At 38.6% G+C, this 11,644-nt stretch overlaps 1 protein-coding gene across 1 annotated transcript in view; it reads right to left on the reverse strand.

The window, feature by feature from the left end:
- Nucleotides 1-8,203, reverse strand: part of LOC106877961 (uncharacterized) — a 21,298-nt gene extending 13,095 nt beyond the window's left edge. Inside the window, exon 1 of the mRNA XM_014927038.2 lies at nt 7,860-8,203. The gene's annotated coding sequence lies outside the window, so the exon portion shown is untranslated. The remainder of the gene's footprint in view (nt 1-7,859) is intronic.
- Nucleotides 8,204-11,644: the final 3,441 nt, after the last annotated feature.

Here is an 11,644-nt window from a genome sequence, read left to right on the forward strand (position 1 = left end):
GGCACATAAAAGACACCATTTCGAGCGTGGCCGTTTTCGTGCGGGTGACACGTAAAAGCACCCACTACACTCTCTGAGTGGTTGGCGTTAGGAAGGGCATCCAGCTGTAGAAACTCTGCCAAATCAGACTGGAGCCTGGTGTTGCCATCCGGTTTCACCAGTCCTCAGTCAAATCGTCCAACCCATGCTAGCATGGAAAGCGGACGTTAAACGATGATGATGATGATGATGATGATACATTGTTCATGTGTTTTATCTTTCACCTGTTTCAGTCATTGGACTGTGGCCATGCTGTGGCACCCTGTTGAAGGATTTAGTTAAACAGATTGACCGCAATATTTATTTTTTAAGTCTGGTACTTATTCAATTGGTCTCTTTTGCTGAACTGCTATGTTATGGAAATATAAAGACAAACACACACACACACACAGGACAGGCTCCCTTACAGTTTCCATCTATCAAATTCACTCACAAGGCATTGGTTAGCTTAGGGCTCTTGTAGAAGACACCTGCCCAAAGTGACATGCAGTGGAACTGAACTAAAGTTATTTGGATGCATAGCAAGCATCTTAACCACACGGTGATGCCTGTTAAAAAATAGAAAAAAACTCTAAAATAATGAAATACAACAAATAATTCACAAAATGACTAATTTATTCATTATTAAGCTGGTTTTCAGAATATTTTTTAACAAAAGATTCTAATGCTTTTATTATGGTTTAAATTTTACTATGAATGGGGAGTTCTGTATCATAGAACCCAAAGAGAGGGGGAACTTAGATCGATTGACATGAAAGGAGTTAAACAAGGTGTCATAATTCTCTTTGCTCCAGTTCATTTGTTTGCCTAAACAGAGATATTTAACTTATTTGATTGATTTATCAGCAAGAAAGGCAACCAGCTGCAAAAAAAAAAAGCAACAACAAAAAAACCCCTTCCCTTCCCCCCAAAGCAAAACCATTTATGAAACTATGAAACAAGGATGGAAAACGGCAAAAATACAAAACAAACAAACAATAGTAACCATCAACAATAAACAAAAGCCTTTGAAAAACTTTGGTGCACTGACTCAAGTTTCAGACCACCTGTTTCTCCCGCACCTCAGTCATAAACGTTCACATATACTGAATGACATGCTCCACTTGACTGGAAGACAGAATATTGAGTAAGCTTGAGCAAGACTGAAATACAGAGTGTAGTGGGGATGGGGTGGGGGTGGAGGTTATAAGAATTGTGGTTCCTCTGCTAAGTATTTCATTGGTTTACATTTGAGCCAATGGTCTGCTCAAACAGGGTTGAGAGAACCTAATTAACAATGACAAAAATATCAAGTTATATAACACCCTGATATTTGAAAAGCAAAGAGTCAATGATGGAACTACTACATGGTTATTCGATTTGCTAGAAACAGCAGCCAAATCTCTCTCAGATTACACCCTACTATCTTAAATCTTCTATTAAGTTCAATGATGACTATTTCAGTTGTTTAATAAACTGAACTACTAACTCAGTGCTTTCTGTGTATGTGGCTGAGTATTCCACAGACTTTTACCTTTGGTGTAATTCTTGGACAGAACCAGTGTGACATAGTGGGCTTCGAGATAGTTTCTGTCTACCCAATTTCACATATAACACTTTAGTAGAGCAGATCAGCAGGCCAGAGGTTGCACCAGGTTCCATAGTCTGTTTTGGCTTGGTTTCTACAGTTGGGTGCCCTTTCTAATGCCAACCACTTTCCTGAGTGTACTGGATGCATTTTATGTGGCACCATTACCAGTGATTTTTACAATGGTACCAGCACCCATACCAATGCTTCTTTATGTGGCACCTTAGTTTTAAGATATCAATTCTCATGTGGTGGGTGCCTTTGTGAGTACAGCAATGAACTACAGAGGTTATAAAAAGACTTCCAAGGTACCATTCAGTGGGATTGAATCAAAGTCCTCATGTTTGTGAAGCAAACAACTTAATCACTTAAACATACTTGTATATGAGTGTGTAGAGTGCCGGGCTCACAGTCATGAGGTAGTGAGTTTGATTCCTGAACCAGGCTGTGTGTTGTGTTCTTGAGCAAGACACTTTATTTCACGTTGCTCCAGTTAACTCAGCTGTAGAAATGAGTTGCAACATCACTGGTGCCAAGCTGTATCGGCCCCTTTGCTTTCCCTTGGATAACATCAGTGGTGTGGAGAGGGGAGGCCGGTGTGCATGGGCAACTGCTGGCCTTCCATAAACAACCTTGCTGAGACTTGTACCTCGGAGGGGAATATTCTAGATGCAATTCCATGGTCATTCATGACCAAAGGGGGTCTTTATGTATGTGTACACACACATAAATATATACATACATAGGTGAAGGTGTGACCTAGACACAGGTGTGGTTGTGTGGTTACGAAACTTGTTTCCCAACCATGTTGTCTTGGGATCATTTTGGGTATCTTCTATTATAGGCCCAGGCCAACCAAAAGCCTTCTGAGTCGGTCAGGTAGATGGAAACTGAAAGAAACCAGCTGTTTGCATGTGCATGTGTGTGAGTCTTTGTGTATACCTTTGTCTTGACATTGTGTGACAGTTTTAAATTACAGCATCTCTGTACATGGCTTGTACAGCTCTCACCAACCACTTGTATATCCCTAGCTTCTGCATTGACCATCAGATAAGGGAGTGGGGGACCCTGTCAAAGGCTTTGTACATGTCAACAAAAACCAGGTACAGAAGTTTATTTTAACTATGCATATATGTCTATATATATGCTTCCAACTACATAGTCCCAGGTTTAGTTCATTTCAAAAATTACTATTTTACTGAAATAAATCTGTCTGTCACTACAGAACTTTATGAAAAGTTAGGTGTACATTGATAGCTATGCAGGTGACCAAGAGAAGCTGTGAGCTCTGAACTACCCATCTGTCATCACATCTCTCAAGCTGTATAGCCTATTCATCTGTCTATCAAGCAGAACAATCTATTCACCAGGCAATAGGTAAATGAACAGACAGAGAGTTTGATAGACTGGCTGATAGTTTCATTTTTGACACCCTAAGAGTTTGGCTATGATGGACAGATGGACAAACTGACAGGCTTATGGACAGATTAATTAAGTAAGATATATGTACTCACAGCTTGTCTTGGCAACCCATGAAACAAAAAAACATCTAAACTTTCACATCATAGGCGCAGGAGTGGCTGTGTGGTAAGTAGCTTGCTTACCAACCACATGGTTCCGGGTTCAGTCCCACTGCGTGGCACCTTGGGCAAGTGTCTTCTACTATAGCCTCGGGCCGACCAAAGGCTTGTAAGTGGATTTAGTAGACGGAAACTGAAAGAAGCCCGTCGTATATATTTATATGTGTATATATATATATGTGTGTGTTTGTGTGTCTGTGTTTGTCTCGCCAACATCATTTGACAACCGATGCTGGTGTGTTTATGTCCCCGTAACTTAACAGTTCGGCAAAAGAGACCGATAGAATAAGTACTAGGCTTACAAAGAATAAGTCCTGGGGTCGATTTGCTCGACTAAAGGCGGTGCTCCAGCATGGCCGCAGTCAAATGACTGAAATAAGTTATGAGGAACTACAGTTCTGTGGAGTTGGTATACAAAATTTTCAATTCTGACTCCTCTATCTGTTCATAGATTAATCATATATTTCTTATCTTAATTGAAAGCTCACAACATATATGTCCAATGTGAAACATCATGTTACCTTTTAGTATCCATACCAGTTAAAAGTTAGGGCATAACCCCTTACGATTCAGATTGCTCTGCCAAATATAAAGCTTACTTGTTCACATTGTCTTAAATCAATCATACATTACCTCATAGCTTTGAAATTTCAATGATGTGATTGTTTATTTTTAGAATGACATTGTGGGGTGGGTACAACAGGCCAAATCTGGCCAGACTGAACGTAAAAGAGGTAGAATAATTGAGTTGCTGGATATGGGCAGCTCAAATGTCAAAGAGTTAAAGGCTACAGCTCTGTTGGTGTAGATATTTTAAAAGTTGCAGACAAAGCATAAGACAAAATTTGAAAAACAATAAAAAAAGTTGAAATAAAACAGCATAAAAGTAATAGATTATAAAAATATTATAAAAGAAAATCAGGAACCTCTTTGTTACCAGTTCAAAAATCTAAAGAACATTAGGAGTAAAGCTAAGACTGAACACCTAAAGCAAATTAAAACAATGACACTTTAAAACTATAATTAGATATGTAACCCCTACTTTCTGAGATTAAAGCATTGTTGGAGTATATAGCTGGAATGAATGTAATGTGAATAGTTACATCAAATGAAATATAAATTATATTGTAAAAAGGCTGAGGAGTTTATCCTTAGAAAATTTATTAAAGAAAGCTTGAGTCTATTGAAAAAGTGTTAAATCCAAATCCAAAATTTACAATCATTTGGTTCCTGGAAACAAAACTGCTTTTGCTAGAGCCCTCAACATCTGTTTAGTCAAATTAGTATAACTCATTATATAACGTAGTTGTATTCTGCCAACTTAACGTGACAGTCCCAATAAGGGAATCATACTACTGCTATTTAGCCCTAGGAAGCTGGACCACTTCCTGTCGGCCTTGACACATTTCCTGTGTCCTTATGTTTGCGAGGGGGAGACAAACTCCTCCACCCAGCCTAGCCAGCATTCAGGGACATGTTTCTGAGTCTTTGCTCGTCATCAGACTGAAGTAGCATGACAGGGCTAAACAGCAGTAGTATATTCCCTTATTGGGACTGTCACGTTAAGTTGGCAGTATACAACTACTTTATCGCATCACTACTGCTTAAGTCTCTCTGAGAGATTTAGAAATGTATTATTTCTAATTTATTATATAACATTTTATAGGAAAGCACATTTTTACCAGCTCCAAGTCCAGTGACACAACAATTGCTTGCATCACTGACTTCTGAGCAAGGCAAGCAAGTGGCAGACACACAGATAGACTGATGGATGGATGGATGAGAGGATAAGTAGTTCAACAGAGATTGTTAGGTAGAAAGATAGACAAGCAGAATGATTAGACAGAAAGACACAGATATTCAGTCAGATAGATATTTGGTTACACTGATTCATCGACTGATCGACTGAATGACTGTATTGATGGATGAATGAATGGGTAGACAGACAGACAGACAGATAGTTAATCATCATCATCATCATCATCATCGTTTAACGTCCGCTTTCCATGTTAGCATGGGTTGGACGATTTGACTGAGGACTGGTGAAACCGGATGGCAACACCAGGCTCCAATCTAAATTTGGCAGAGTTTCTACAGCTGGATGCCCTTCCTAACGCCAACCACTCAGAGAGTGTAGTAGGTGCTTTTACGTGTCACCTGCACGAAGGCCAGTCAGGCGATACTGGCAACGGCCACGCTCGAAATGGTGTCTTTTATGTGCCACCCGCACAAGCCAGTCCAGGGGTACTGGCAACGATCTCGCTCGAAAATCCTACGGGAGCCAGTCAGGTGGTACTGGCAACGGCCACGCTCAAAATGGTGCATCTTATGTGCCACCCGCACAAGAGCAGTCCAGGGGCACTGGCAACGATCTTACTTGGCTTGCCGGGTCTTCTCACGCACAGCACACTTCCAAAGGTCTCGGTCAGTAGTCATCGCCTCGGTGAGGCCCAATGTACGAAGGTCTTGCCTCACCTTAATCTGAACTGATATCAAGCACTGCATGTATGAACAAGTTCATAAGCATATATGATTATATATTTGCTTTTCTGAATGTGTGTGTGTGTGTATATGTATGTATTCACCAGTACCCTCACCATCAGCATTCAGTGTGCATGTATTTGCCTCTGGGCATGCTGGGTAGTGTGGGCATTTGTATTTCTGCTTTTGGATAAGCTTGGTGACATTTCACTGCCCTTGCAGTTTGGCTAAGAAAAAGACCCCCAATCCTACCCATAGTTGCTAGCATCACCTCCATTACCATCCCCAACAGTACATCTGCTACTTCTTCCTTTAATAAGTTCCTGGCCAAAAATACATCATCACATCACCAACAAACGAATTAAATATGTAAACAAGAAAAAGCTTGAGAAGAGGACAAGTAAACACAGAAAAAGGACCCTTCATCAGTTGTCGGCTGTCTATCTACTTCTCATTTCAAGCCCTAAATTCAATTTTAGAATTTATGGGAGCAACAGTCTTTGAAGACTCATAAAGTTGTCATTGAATGCTCAAAATGAAGAACAGATAGACAGCCGACAACCGATGAAGGGTTCTTTCTCTGTGTTTACTTGTCCTGTTCTCCATTTTTTTCTCGTTTACGTATTTCATGTTGTTTGAACCGTTGGTGACGTCCTGTACCCATATATGCAGGGATTTTATGGCTGGATGCCCTCCCTAACACCAATCACTCTGCAGAGTGGTCTACACACACATCATCATCATCGTTTAACGTCCGCATTCCATGCTAGCATGGGTTGGACGACTTCACTGAGGACTGGTGAAACCGGATGGCAACACCAGGCTCCAATCTAAATTTGGCAGAGTTTCTACAGCTGGATGCCCATCCTAACGCCAACCACTATATATATATATATATATATATATATATATACACACACACACAACTATATAAAGTGGGGAGGCATTTAGTAGTCTACTTGACACTCAAGAATTAGTCACTAAATCCCCACTTACATAGCACTGCATTGTCCTGAAAAAGAGAACAAGTTGGACAAGATATTCCAAGACAAGCCTAAAAAGATAGGAGGGTTGTGGGGGTCGTGTCTGGAATGCCTCTGAACATAGGTCCGCTTGATCAAGGGTAACCAGAGTTAGACTACAATAACAACGACAAATATGTGTGTGTATATACACACGTGGCTGTGTGATTAAGAAGTTCAAGGCACTTTGGGCAAGTGTCTCTTCTTTAACTATAGCTATGGGACGATCAAAGCCTTGTAAATGAAGCTGGTAGAAGGAAACTGAAAAACGAAATATCGTCCACAGTATGTGCGCGCGCGCGTGCGCGAATGTCCGTAAACAAACACCACCACCATACAGACGGTGTTAGCAATTTTTTTAAGGAAACATGCACAGTCTTGGGGAAATTGTAACCTTGCTCAGGAAAAGGAAAAGGATTGACGACAGGAAGAACTTCTGACCACAGAAAATTTCAATGAATTTCTTTTGATCTATACAAGCATAGGAAATTGAATATTAAATCGATAATAACGATGGTTATATATATATACATATATATATAATGTTTTGATTTTGTCGAGTTATATCGAAGGAATGGCTATATATTTTTATATATATATATATACATATATTCTTTATAGTTACACTCACATATAATAAACACGTCTACTTGCATACACACACGTGCGTGTACCTACATAACATACATCGAACGGCGTTCTTTCGTTTTGGCCCGCAGAATGGTTCGAACCAACGGAGAAGCCTTCTTGCAGTCGATCTAATAGTAAAGAAATGGCAGCTACATTCCCTTAAAATAGTACCCGATCGTCCTCAACAAGGAAAGTCACACTGGACAATCGTAGTCCAAGATACACTAAAAAAAGATAGAAAAGAAGGGTTTGTCATGGTTGAAATGCTCAATCGTCTCTGACCTGGAGCCCAGACAGCACCACATATACAAATACACTCATATCTATCTATCTAACTGTCTATGTATCTATCTATGTGTCTATCTATCTATACACATAACACAAAGCGTAAACCTCTTCGGTGTCCCGAGAAAATAAATAGAAAGTACTTCGTATGTTGCGTGTTACTTCGATCATGTCTACATTAAAAAAAAAATTATTATAATAAATAAATAAATAAATAAATAAACAAAAAGAACAGAGGAAGTTCCGATTGCTTACCGTTATTTCTCTTTTCCTCAGTTTCATTTGAAAGACCAAATCGAGCAGAATATAAGAGTTTTAGAAGGAAGAAAACCGATGAATCTTGGAGGGAATATGAACATGGTGTAGAATTTTAGTCATCAGGATTAATTTCCATTGTAGAAACGTAGCAAAACAAGTAGGTAATTATATACAAATAATATAAATACATATATACATACTTATACCGATACATATATAGTTCTGTGTGTGTGTGTGTGTGTGTATAAATATATTTGTATATATGTACATGTATGTATATATATTATTATTATTGACTTCAATTATTGGCGTTTAACAAAGTACCATTAGTTGGGAATGAAGGGAGGTAACTGTGTCGGTTGAGGAGAATTTTACCTGCTTCCGGTCCGATTGTATTTGTCTCGTTTATTGTCTGTGTCTGTAAGTTAAATGCCAGAGGTATATGGCCTGTGACAACTTATCTTCTGTCGTCTGTAATTGCTAGTAAAGAGCTTGAGGTATACTCATTAGTGGAGGCGCAATGGCCCAGTGGTTAAAGCAAGCGGACTCGCGGCCATAGGATCGCGGTTTCGATTCCCAGACCGGGCGTTGTGAGTGTTTATTGAGCGAAAACACCTAAAGTTCTACGAGGCTCCGGCAGGAGATGGTGGCGAACCCTGCTGTATTCTTTCACCACAAATTTCTCTCACTCTTACTTCTTTTATGTTGTGCCTGTAATTCAAACGGTCAGCCTTGTCACACTGTGTCACGCTGAATATCCCCTAGAACTACGTTAAGGGTACGCGTGTCTGTGGAGTGCTCAGCCACTTGCACGTTAATTTCACGAGCATGCTGTTCCGTTGATCGGATCAACTGGAACCCTCGACGTCGTAAGCGACGGAGTGCCAACAACACACTCATTATTAGTTTGTTGTGCGTGATTGCGGTAAAGAACAAGAGCTTTATTCTCAGTTATTATATTTATTACGGCTAATTGCAGTAAAGAACCAGGTGTATGGTCTCTGGCAACGTATTTATCATCTGTGATTGCAGTCGAGGACCAGATGTTACTACATGTCAACTTAACTTATTTATTGTCCGTGATTGCTAGTAAAGTGTCAGAGATCTATTCCCTGTTAATATATTTATTGCGTATGACTGCATTAAAGAATCAGAGGTATTCACCTTATTTGTTTGTGACTGTATTAAAGCGCCTGGGCTATACAAGCTGATTATTTATTGTCTATAATCGCAGTAAAAGGTCTAAGGTATGATCCTGTCGGTTGAGTTTCTTGTTTCTTGATGAAGTCATTTGCTTTCACTTACTCTATCAATGTCATCATAATTCATATGGACGTCTCCATATCATATGTATCTTATCTCATTGATGTAGACGGTGTGAAATATCAGTTGAGTTGCATTCAAGTCTTAGCAAAGTTGACTGTTTTTGTCACTGTGGCAACAATAAAATAAATCCATAAAATAAATGACTTATTAAGGACTAATCTGTTATATCGTCAAAGTGTATTTGGAGGTAGAAGTTTGTAGTTTGAACGAAAAAGAAAACAATAGTATTTTAATGGTCATTGTTTGCTAGAAATAGTGAGGGGTTTGGTTAAATTGCGGTTTTTTGTTTTGTTTCGAAAAACTTATTTTAATTTCTTGCTGTACAGTGGAATCCGGATGGATATAGAAAGAGGGGTAGGCCTAAGAACTCGTGGCGTAGATCAACACAAAAGGAACTAGAGAAAGGGGGACATTCATGGCAGAGTATAAGTACAGAAGCAAGAAATTAATAAATATTTATTATTAATATTATTAATAATAATAATATCATTAATATTATTAATAATAACTTATTTAATAAATAAGTTAGTCAAAAAAGAAGTTTTCCAGATCTCAACGAATTTCTAAAGTTGATATAGTTGATGTTCAGTTTGATTTTTTTATTATTGACATTGAGCAGGAAGGGAGTTCTTGGAAGTGAAGGAATTTTCTTTTTTGTTGCAGTTGTATAGATGAGATTCATTTGGGATGTTGAATGGAGAAAAGATGGCTTCAGATATCATTGGTTGAAAATGGATATCACTTTCATGTTTTGAGGAGCGGGAATTCTTGTAGTTAGGAAAGAAAAAATAAATATGCCAAAATCTATCAATAAGGTAGTGGCTGTCATTTTATTTATTTGTATGTTTATTTGTTAACTAGATTTTTGAGTATTATTCTGATATGGGTCGTCTTTGTGTTTTATAAAGGATCAACAACTGTTTCCATCTACCAAATCCACTCAAGACTTGGTTTTTCACAAGCTGTATTATAAGAAGCTTGCTCAAAGTGCTAGGCAGTGGGATTGAACCTGACACCACATGGTTGGGAAGCAAGCTTCTTAACCACACAGGGACGTCTGTGCCTTTATATTAAAATTAAATAAAATAAAATTTAATTTAAAAATGTCAAAAACTTAAAAAGTTGTTACTGCAAGAGTTGGCCCTTCTCTCTCTAAATAAAAAAATAACCACAAAGACAAGAATTGTTGTAAAAGCTGTAGAAATCCATTCAGAATGCTTCATCTTTCTATTGTAAGAGATTTTACTTGATGTGTAGCCTCAAAGTTGGAATCGTTGCACCATGTAGAGAGAACCTAGTTCTAGTTACTCTAGTGTCTTCGTCTTTCATGAAACAACAACAATGTAGTAGTTGTATGCTGTCAACTTAATGTGACAGTCCCCTGAAGGGAATAATACTACTGTTGGTTAGACCTAGGAAGCTGCACCACTTCCTGTCGGTCTTGACACATTTCCTGTGTCCTTATGTTTACAAGGGGGAGACAAGCACCTCTACCCAGCTAAGCCTGCATCCAGAGACATGTTTCTGAGTCTTTGCTCGTCATAAGGACACAGGAAATGTGTCGAGGCCAACAGGAAGCGGTGCAGCTTCCTCGGTCTAACCAACAGTAGTGTTATTCCCTTCAGGGGACTGTCACATTAAGTTGACAGCATACAACTACTTCATTGTATCACTACTGCATAAATCTCTCTGAGAGATTTAGAAATGTATTATTTCTAAACAGCAATGTAGTTCACAAATTTGATATGTTGTAGTATGTGTGCATTTTGCAGAATACAGAGAGAATATATCTCTATGATTTGAGGGGGAAATTACAATAAACACAAGTTCATATAATTTGTTCCGACGTATGTTTCACTGTTGTGGTTGTTTGGGACTCTGCATTTATTATATGTTCCAAGTGCAATTTGATGCTCAACCACAAGGGATCATTGGGGAATATCCCTACAATAATGTGTTCCCTTGACAAAAATTGCATTAGTTTTCTTTCTAGAAATTGATAAAATAATTTGGTGGAAATTTGAAAAACTTCAAATGGTTGAAAGAAACTTAATAAGATTCCAATAAGCTTGTAATTATGCACGGGAATTTTGTTGCTTGACAGTTGAGTGTAACATTACCTTGCTTAGAAGCAAGTAATGGTTGGTGACAGGATGGGTACCCAACTAGTAAACTCAGGCTCAGTGAATTTCATCTGATTTATGCAAGCATGGACAAGTACGCATTAAAACGATAATAATGTATGTGTGTGTACTGATGTCAAGAATTTTATAAATGTTCAAGAAAGTGTGCTATAATCGTTTTTTGAAATAGTAAATCTTGAAGCACACACATAAAGCTTAAAAGAAATATAATAGCATCACCATCATCATCATTTAATGTCCATCTTCCATGCATGCATGGGCAGGATAGCTGACAGGAACTGGCCAGGTAGAAAAACTACCCTAGGCTACTGT

The sequence above is a fragment of the Octopus bimaculoides genome, chromosome 20 (genome assembly GCF_001194135.2).
Source record: "Octopus bimaculoides isolate UCB-OBI-ISO-001 chromosome 20, ASM119413v2, whole genome shotgun sequence".
In the NCBI taxonomy this organism is placed as follows: Eukaryota; Metazoa; Mollusca; class Cephalopoda; order Octopoda; family Octopodidae; genus Octopus; species Octopus bimaculoides.